A 6,000-nucleotide genomic window follows, 5' to 3' on the forward strand; every position below is an offset into this window, starting at 1 on the left:
GCCGACATTACCTCGAAGCTCGTGATCTACTTCATCTGGACGGGAGGTAAGCACGACAAAGCAGGTGAGCGGCCATGCAAGGAGAGTTGATCTGGTGTCGGTTGTCGTCCAAGGACAATACCTGATAATTTGCTGACACTAATTGTCTGTGCCCACGCCACGAAGCACACAATTTCCAACTTTGACAGAGAATGCCGCTCAGTGACCTTGAGAAATAGAATGGTTTGTTGCTCTCAAAAGTGGACTGCAAGCATCACGAGATTTCACTTTGCCACACAAGACTTGCACAAGTTGCAGTAGTCGTGGGATGCAGAATAAATCTCCATTACGAAATGGAAGTGAAAATTCTTGGATAGCAAACAAACATTGTTGCCAGCTATCAAGTCAACGGTACAGCAAAAGGCACAGCCACCTAACCAATACATGCCCGAGCTTGCTGCATTGATGCAGAAAAATACCAGGAAAGTTTTGCAGATTAGAAGCCACCCTGGCAGCTTCAGTGCATCAGATGTCAGTGGGCACACATGACGTATGATTACAAGACGCCATCAGTCGGTCAAAGTTGTTACTCGACCAAACTGAACACCGACGTGCCAGGAGCGTCGTCCTACAACAAGGTCCACAGGTATTACGACTGAACGCCTGACGTGAAACTGCCGCAGAAAGAATTCGTTCTGGAACCATTAACTGAGAATCAATAATTATGTAATCCAGTGGAAATAAACATATTTGATACACTAACCAGATAAACCCATTTCCGCTTGCCTTTAGGCCTTGAGAGTTTATACACCAAGAATTGTGTTCACCACACGCGCAGGTCCTTTGAGGACACACTCCTCTCTGACCCTTCAATATTAATTAATGGGACATACCAGACTGGCAGACTTGTTGCATTGGGCTGCACTCATTCCACTTCTCCGGAACACACCTCTGTGCATATACTTTAATCGTATGTGTTGATGCATTGTTATATAGCAGGACATTTCCTATACGTCAGACACAATAGACCCTTTGCAGAACCCCATCAAGCAACACAACTGTCACCATTTTATTTCGGCGTAAAGCACACGGATGGGCCCCAATTCATGTCGAATGCTAATGCAGCATTCGAGTCCAATAGGCGCTCAGCCGAGGTCAGAGTGATGGCGTACATACCATTCTTGTTGAACAAATGACCAAAGTATGAAAGCCTGGGGTAATTAGAGTAGTAGCTACTGTAATTCGTTTCATCACAACTTGGCAAACAGCAAAGGCTACAGTCTCGGTGAGCCAATATGCTCGTTGGAGAAAGGCACATGACAACATGTCATTCAGGGTGCTTGTCTGCACAGATTTGTCCCACACCTTCGCTCTGTTTATCTGATTGGCTCGAGGGGGCTGTGGCGGTTGCCCTTTTCCAGGTTACAATGATATATAGGCAACCCACACTTTTCAAAAAAGGCTATTGAAGAGACCGAAAGGAATGGTCTGCATTTTTCAACAAGACTGCTCTTCAGGCAAGGGATGAACACAAATATTCATCATCTTATCAGGTAATTAGAACAAGTAAATAATTGACAGACTAATACAATGCACTCTTGATGAAAAAAGGTATTGCTGCAATAAATCCTACAAAAGAGAAAAAGGTGCAGTTAGTCTGTGCATACACCAACACAATTGTTTTTATTGCAAGTTGAATAGCTTTGAAGCAGGTGCTGCAACGATTTGTTCATCCCCACACTCAATAAAACATCATCCCCGTAGCTGAAAATAAGTGTGCACTTCGCCTTCATCAAAAAAGGAAGAAAAGCGATCGAATGTAGAATCGTCGATTAGCACAAGGGGTTAAAGATCGCATGAGCTTCCTCGCTAAAAGTTGCTATGGTTATTCGGTGACGCAGGCCTGAAACAACTTCTCCTAGGCCCTAACGCGACGTATACCTTTCGCGTCGATTCTCACACATTACAACGTTCAAACAAAACTAAGAGAATGCAAAAATTTTATGCTAAAACCACTCAAAGTTCTATCGATCCTCGAACATATCCCGAATCCGAGCACCGGTAACGGCGATACGGCTGATGCTGTCTCACAGGTGTTAATATCCAGATGATCCAGAGCGATCTCGCGCAAAAAGGGTATAAAGTCTCCTTCCTTCATGTTTTTCACATTATGCCTGCGTCAGCGAGCACGAAAAAGCCCGATATCGTCAGAAAGCCGCTGCACATCACGGCTGCCGCGCACCGAACAAACTCGCATCCGTCAGCTCTGGGCGCTGCCATCTTACCTGCGACTTCACGGCTCTTGTGAGGTCACGTGACGAGTGGTCACATTTGCGTAAAACATGGCGGCAACCGGGGGGGTGCCACTTCTGAACTTCCGGTTTATCACTCTAAGCCCCTCTACCTCGTTGATTTTGTTGTCTTTTTGTTGCGTGTCCAGTGTCTATAATTATAGACACGTCTACACTCTTAAAAAAAAGGTTCCCAAAAGGTTCCCAAAGGGTGTAGCAAGCAACTTTTACACCCTCACTTTGGTGTGGAAGTAAATGCCTTGCTTATTACCTCCTTGAGGGAGACAGATACTAGCGCCTCCTATTTCAAATACGTTTTTGGGACGTAAAGTTAGCCCCTACGTCACTTTCGTCGTTTTGACAGTTTCGCAATCGGATTTCGTGGGCTGCGTTCGTTTTACCTGCACGCCTGCACCGGTGCAGAAACGTGTGGGGCAGTGTATTTCAAGTAGATGTATTCAGATACGATTAGAAGTACACCGCCTTACACGTTTTTGCACCGGTGCAGTAAGTAAATCGAACGAAGCAACTGTTTTGGCGCGGATTACGCTTTTAGGGTTAGTTTCTTTGGGTTAGAAAGGACTGGGAAGGACGACGGTTTGGACGGTTCGTATGTCGGTTTTTTACGAGCTAATCATAACGAGAGCCGGCGGGTCATAGAAATCGAAGGGTGGAGCGAAACAACGCTGCGGCAGTTCATCGCGGCTAAGTTCGCGGAGTTCAACGTTAGCGAGGTGCTTATTCAGGTATGTACTGTCGTGAGCAAAAGTCTGGACAACACGGGAGCGCCGACCGAACTGCATCGCCGCGCTCTCTAACGGCGCGGCGCCTGGTGCCGAGACCCGCGCAATGCGCACGCGCGTCCTTTCTTATCTGCTGGCCCACTCGTTCGCTCGCTTCAACGCGATGCGCTCCTGAGCGATTAAATGGGCGCTAGGTGCCGCCCCGGGAACCAAGATTCCGAGAGCCTCGCTCACCGCCCTGGATGAGCTCGCGTGCTCCGCGGCACGCGCCGTTCGCGCATATTTTTCCCGCGACTCGGCGACGCGTTAAACACTGTCCCTTCCCTCCATTCGTTATTCTTAAGCTTCTCATCCTAAATTTGCCCCGGCTGCAATGCAAACAGCTGCTGCTCAATTTATTATGCACGCAATGTAAAGGGTCAAGAAGTAAAGAAAACAACGAGAAAAAAAAACAAAAAAAAAACCTGGTACTGGACACAAATTCTCAGCATGGTTGTTCGCGAAGTGACCTTAAAATGTTCAGTTTGACATCAGCTGTGATGACTTTACCGCGCGTGCATGATCACTCGGAAGTAAGCCCAAGGCTGCCTCGAGTACGCGAATACAAGTTCTACAATTCATTGCTACTGCATCAACATAATCGACAGTTTTTAATGCGGCGCCGAGTCGCGGGAAAGATATGCGGGAACGGCACGTGCCGCGGAGCACGCGAGCTCGTCCAGGGCCCCTAAACTCGTCAAACACAAAGTTAGGCATAGTTGTAAACCCGAGACTGGGGATACGGACAAGGGACAAAACACAGTCTCGGGTTTACAATTATGCTCAATTTACACCAGCTAGCCTGCACCCTCACCATTGCTTCATTACAAAGTTAGGGCCGAAGTTGACGGAGCGCACCGATTGGCCTATCACGACGATGACGTCGCGCTTTTTTCGCGGACGTCCAATCAGCGCGCTCCGCGAACTTTGGGCTCCAGCTCTGTGTTTGACGAGTTTAGGGCTCCAGAGCGGTGAGCGAGGCTCTCGGAATCTTGGTTCCCGGGACGGCACCTATACTTCGTTTCAGCTTCGGTCCAGACGCAGCCAAAGCTACAAGCGCGAGCTCCGGGCTTTCAGCATCCCTGCCAAGCACGCGCGCTCGTGTAGTGCAAGCACTGTTCTGGGCCACATGCTCGCGCTTGTAGCATCGGCTGCGTCTGGACCGAAGCTGAAACGAAGTATAGCGCCCATTTAATCGCTCAGGAGCGCATCCCGTTGAAGCGAGTGTACGAGTGGGCCAGCAGATAAGAAAGGACGCGCGTGCGCATTGCGCGGGTCTCGGCACCAGGCGCCGCGCCGTCAGGGAGCGCGGCGATGCAATTCGTTCGGCGCTCCCGTGTTGTCCAGACTTTTGCTCACGACAGTACTCTCGTGGACACTGTTAGCTATAACACGGCCACGGCGGCCGTTCGTACCCCCAGCGCCCCATAGCAGGCGCCGTCCGAATTTCCGCGCATAGGCCGTGTGGTGGACTGGCTCTTCCCGTTTGCGAGCACACCCTCGCTTTGTCGTCTGCTAGGCGCAGAGCAGGCGATGCCACAGTGCTGCTCGTCTGGTACCCTCGCCATAGCGGACTGGTCGCAAACTTATTTTCAACCGGCGATTTTTATTGGGGCCAATTGCGGAGTCATTAGGGCACTACCCCTGTTTAAGCTTTTTTTTTTCCGCTTTTTCAAAAACAGGCGTGCGCAATGCATTTTTACCAATATGCGTTCGCGAACCAGTATGAGCGCAGCAGGTGTGATCCAGAAATCGGACTGTTATACTGCGTTTCACCTTAAGTCCGACCGCAGCGTACGCTACAAAACGACAGAGCCAATCAAATAGCGGCAAAGGTGCAACACCACGGAGTGCATCACCGGGGGACCCAATAAGGGGCAAAAAGTGATTTTGCCGCTGTTTGGTTGGTCCTATCGTCTGGTAGCGTCCGCTGCGCTTAGACCTAAAGTGAAACAGAGTATAACTGCAAGTTTGTCCCATAAAAAACATTTAATTCGCCGTGATGTTACATTTAGTGGCGATGATTATCCTTAGCCAGCGGAGTCAGGGAATCAATCGTGGGCACCTCTTACGCGGTTGTTCGCTGAACCGTGTTCAACGAAAATTGGCGAGAGCTGTGGCGTCGTCTGCTCTGTGCCTAGCAGACGACAAAGTGAGGGTGTGCTCGCAAGCCGGAAGAGCGAGTCCGCCACACGGCGCATGCGCGGAGTTTCGGACGGCGCCTACTATGGGGCGCTGGGGGTACGGGACGGCCGGCGCTGCCGTGTTATAGCTAACAGTGTCCACGATAGCACTACCCTCGCTCATTACGTATTTCCTAGAGTGACCAGGCGTCCCGTTATGGCCGAGACAGTCCCGTTTTTCAGGTACGCTTCTGCCGTCCCGTACTTTTGTCTTCATAAAGAATCATGCCCTATTTTCGCAAGAGTGCATAGTCTCGAAATCGGCCCCAAGCGAGTTGAAGCAACTAGAAACGGTGCGTTCTCGTTACAAGTGTAGTTTACAAAAATAACCGTAGGTGCTTTAAAATACGGGTTAAGCAGTACGCACGAGCCCGTGCACTTCGACCGGAAATGGTTACAACAAAACTCAATTTGCAAAAGAAAGAAAAAACGCCACCATAATTAGTGCAATATGATGGCGTTTTGAAATAATAGCAGTTATTTAATTAATTTTTTTTCTCCTAATCTTAATCTTTAGCACAATCACTCCCTCTCCCCCCCCCCCCCTCCCCCCCCCCCCCCTTCCCTGGGATGTCCCGTTCTCTACCTTGAGGAATATGGTCACCCTATAGCATTTCCGTACAGCTATGCCGGTCTTGGTGGATCTTTTTTCCATTAAGTAGAGATGTACCAACTACGTCGGGCACTTCGACCGGCAAAGACCATACGCGCGACACGAAACTTTTTGGTTCTCCCATAAAACCAAATGTCAAAACTAGATTTCCC

The sequence above is a fragment of the Ixodes scapularis genome, unplaced genomic scaffold (genome assembly GCF_016920785.2).
Source record: "Ixodes scapularis isolate PalLabHiFi unplaced genomic scaffold, ASM1692078v2 PGA_scaffold13__105_contigs__length_92229423, whole genome shotgun sequence".
In the NCBI taxonomy this organism is placed as follows: Eukaryota; Metazoa; Arthropoda; class Arachnida; order Ixodida; family Ixodidae; genus Ixodes; species Ixodes scapularis.